The following is a 4,258-nucleotide window of genomic DNA, read 5'->3' on the forward strand; positions in this document are numbered from 1 at the left end:
CCAGACCGTCATGGAGCGGGGCGGGACCTCCGCCTGTTCCGTGTGAGGTGCGTCGCCGCCGCCGCTGCCTGCGCTTTTCGAGACCTCCGGGGCCCGCCCGCGGGCTCGGTGGGACCCTCCGGGCCGGAGCTGCGCAGTGTGCCTTCGCCCCTCATCTTCGCGTTCCACCCCCAAATAAATAAATAAATGAGCTAACCCAAGCCTAACAAAAATTTCCAGAAATCCATCTTTTCGCCGTTTCTCCTTCCCCCTTCCGTTCCTTAATCTATTTCTTCCCTCAGAGATTCCGTCGACTGTCTTGTTACTTTTTAATACCCAATTTCAAGTTATTTCTAGTTAAAGAGAAAATAGGCCTAGATTCTGGCTATCATTACCCAACTAGTTCTCGCTTTCCTTCTCGCGATCCTGCTCACGGTCACCCGCCCCTCCTTCTCTGCAAGAAAAAAAAAAAAAAAGGAAAAATATTCCGCCTTCCACCAGCGAAGGGGGTTAACTAAAAATGGGAATGTGGGGGCGTAATACTTGAATCCCCCCCGTAAGTTCTGAGTCAGCCTATTAGCTGATTACCCTGGTGGCTAGTATTTGGACATTGATGTTTAGGCCTTTCCTCCAGCTGCCTGAGCCCGGGGTTAATCTCGTAATTGACGTCAGTGCTTTGTTCCTTCCACTTTGCTGTTCCTTCCACTCTGAGGATGGATCGTAGCATATAGGAGTTCGAAGAGTATCCTTATTGCCGTTTACTTCACAAACGATATCATTTATAACAAGTTGAAAGGACAGATGTGAAGTGCTTGCGTATGGAGTTCAAACTAAGACGAAGAGTTTGATTTCAGCTTCTTGTATTCAGTTGCAGTTAAGAATTGTGCGATTTCTTTCTTGTTGGCCATAGATTTTAAACTCAGGCCAGCCCCTTTCCCAGTGACTGGCATTTTTCTTGACAGAATCTAAGCGATGGGTGCCTGTGTGAGTTGGATGTTTGTAAAGGTGACGTTTAAAATGTGTGTTGTTTTTGAGGGTTCAGATGTTAGAACCTCAGAGCTTTGTTTCTATATTGATTCTGCAAAGCTTTGTAAAGTGCTTCTTTTATTTAACTGTCCTTTAACTTATCAAAATTGAAATATTTATGAGAACTTTCTTAATTTGGCATTTGATAAAGAGCCTTTCTGACTTGTGAATCTGCCTGGAATTGTCTTTGGTCATATGTTCATTAAGGAGTGTTGGCAAGTGGCCACTAGGTTTTTAACAAAGCTGGCTTCTTTAAATTTCTCAGGTTTATTTTCTCTTATTTATCACTGCGTTGTTCAGTCTCCAAAACTTAAAAAAATTTTTTTTCAGGAAGTTGTTTTTAATTATGTTTTAAAGTTAACTTACCTGGAAGCAGTCAAATTTATTTTTATTTTTTTAATACCAGCAGTTTCATTTCGTTTGTGGTGGCTTGCAGGCTGATGACTTTTTTGTTAGCCCTACAGGAACAGTAGGCAAATTTTACTTCAAAATTTTGTGTCAAGTGAGGACAAGATAGGATGTCTGTGAATGACCCAACCTTTCTTTACTGTTTGGTTAAAAAAAAAAGGGTGGGTGGGTGGAGCTTAGCTGTGTTACTTGGAAAGTGGTCTACAATTTTGGGGTGTAAAGGTGATTGCAGTGCTTTGGTGAAGCTGTGTAATTAAGAGTTATTAAACATAGGAATATTTTCATTCAGATTCACTTTATACTTGTCAGATGACATGCATTCTCTGCTCTGGAGTTGATACTTTCTGCTTTGTAACAGTTGATCCTTTCCTTGGCGTTGTAATTTTCTCATAGGCCTGTTGTAGGGTCTTCAGAGCAAGAACTGTATTTATACGTCTCTGTATCCTCCCCAGTATTTTATACAATTACTAGCTTGAATTTGAATGTGATATCCAACCTAAGATTCCACAAAAGGGTAATCTAAAGACGGTTGTATGAGCAAGTGATCAGTATTTGAAGAGGAAAAAGTGACTATCAGCTACAGAAGATGAAGCCTTTTAGAAGTTGTGTATCTTACCTTTTTTGAAGAGTTAAGGTAAATGTCATGGTTTTATGAGGAACAAAGAAAACAGATATTTCCTCCTTTGTGGCCATCTACTGGTTTAGAATGGAGTCCAAAATATATGAGGCCCTCTCTTTGTATTTTCATAAAATCAAAGAAGCATTTTTAAGTATTGAACACACACCTGGACAATGACACAGAAGTGCAGTGTGTATTATAAAAATTGATGACTTACATATTATTTTTTATTTTAGCTCTATTCCACAGGTATTTTATTATAAAAACTTTATAAAGTTTTCCCAGCTTTTGAACCCCCAATCCTTATGTTTTATTCATTTTTTCTTTCATTTCTTCTAATAAATTGGAATGATTATATTTGATTTCTGAGAGGGTGTATGCCAGTCTCGGTTATTGTGAAATAAGGTGTAATCAGTGACTAAAGACTTCTTAAAGCCAATCTGACCTGTTACCTTGCTGCTTTTTCCTTGGTTTAAGAAAAGTATCCCTACTTGTAGTAACTCCCTACACCCCCTCATCTTGGTTATTTGAAGTGATACTTGAGTACATGGAAGAAGGCAGTAATAAACATTCCAGTTACTGGGTTTTGGCTGATCATGTGCATTCCTATTTGTCTTGATGTTCATTTTCACTGGCATCATATCCTCAGAATTTTAGTGATGCTGGCACATAGAAAATGTTAGAACCACTGAATTCATTTCCAAAATATTATAAAAATGTTTTAATATTGGGATGTATTTTTTAAGGAAAAACCTTATTTAAAATCTACCTACTTCATCAGCTATACTTTATTAAAAATTTGTAACCTGAGGAAAGGTATTTCATGTAACTTTATCATTCTTGGAGTATATAATGAACCATGTTGGTGGCTTTTAGGCAGGTAGACAAAGTTTACTAATATGTACTGTTTTAAACTAATTATTTTGATCATTTCAAAGGATAGGTTAAAGACCTTCGTGCATTCTTTTCCCAAAGTGCGTGTCTGGGGGAATAAATCAGAGATTGACATGAATAGATTGTCCTAGAAATTCAGTATGGTTTGGCTACACAGATATTGTCATGATCTGTCCTGGGACTGGGCTCCCTAGGGCTGCTTGGGGGGCCTGAGTGGGTCTTTCATGATTTTGTCAATTTGCAGCTGCCTAGTGGATTATGACTTCTCACTTAGTGTTTTCCTTTTCATGTCATCATTAGAGTAAGGAACAGTTTTATGGAGAGGTGAGTACAGGCCAATACTCTGCATAGACAGGTCTTCTCAACTCTTTGCAATTGTTTTCATTACTTCCATCAGGAATCTCATTTTTTTTTCTCTTGTTCCCTACCTGTTAAAATTTTGCCATCTTTTGAGGCCCAGCGCAAGTACCATTGCCTTCCTAAAGTTTTGCTTCATTCGTTACCCTACTCCAGTTGTATCCTCCTTTAAATTCCTGTATCATTTTGTATCTCTCTTAACTATTTGTTAGGCAACTAAATCTGGGGCTATAGCCTGCTGGGTAACATGGAGCACAATATATCAGGGAAGACACACTGGTAAAGTTAAGATTGTGTTACACTGTTTCATTGTATATCTAAAAAAATAAGGATTAAAACAATAAACCAACCTAAAATTTCACTTAAAAAAATTAACACTAATTCCTTAATATCATTCAGTGTTCAGATTTCCTTGATTACAGTTTTTGCTTTGTTTTAATACTTTATTTGAATTAGGATCCAAATATGGTCCATATATTACATTGGGTATATGTCTCCATCCTCCCTTGACCCCCGCAATAAGTTGCTATCTATCTTTTTGTTCTTGTTCCCATATAATTGGTTTGTTACACAAACCAGGTCTTTGACCTGTGAGATTTCTCAGTCTAGATTGTATCCCTGTGGTTTCTCTGTCCTCTGTTTTTCCTGTAAATTAGTAGTTACATCTAGAAGCTTGATTCGGTTCAGATTTGAAAAAAATTTTTTTAAATAATTAGCTGCTACTATTATTATTTATTTTTTAAAGATTTTATTGGGAAATTGGGAGAGGGGAACAGTGTTGGGGAATTGGGGAAGGGGACCAGTCAAGTTGTTGTTCTTGAGTCTTTGTTCTGGAGGGCGCCTGTCACCATCTGTCTTCCCGTTGGCAGCTTGTGGCCTCTAAACTCAAGGTGCTGTGTTCAATCTTAGTTGCAGGTGGGCATAGCCACCATCCCATGCGGGAATCAAACAGGCAGCCTTGTTGTTAAGAGCGCA

At 38.5% G+C, this 4,258-nt stretch overlaps 1 protein-coding gene across 2 annotated transcripts in view; it reads left to right on the forward strand.

Moving 5' to 3' along the window:
- Positions 1 to 4,258, forward strand: part of AFF4 (ALF transcription elongation factor 4) — an 85,106-nt gene continuing 80,848 nt past the window's right edge. Inside the window, exon 1 of one of the 2 annotated variants that reach the window (XM_019642194.1) lies at positions 1 to 47. The gene's annotated coding sequence lies outside the window, so the exon portion shown is untranslated. Of the gene's footprint in view, positions 48 to 1,825; positions 2,048 to 4,258 lie in introns of those variants that run through there. The other variant, XM_019642195.1, reaches the window with a different exon arrangement.

This window comes from Hipposideros armiger, unplaced genomic scaffold (assembly GCF_001890085.2).
Source record: "Hipposideros armiger isolate ML-2016 unplaced genomic scaffold, ASM189008v1 scaffold_66, whole genome shotgun sequence".
NCBI classification, from domain to species: domain Eukaryota; kingdom Metazoa; phylum Chordata; class Mammalia; order Chiroptera; family Hipposideridae; genus Hipposideros; species Hipposideros armiger.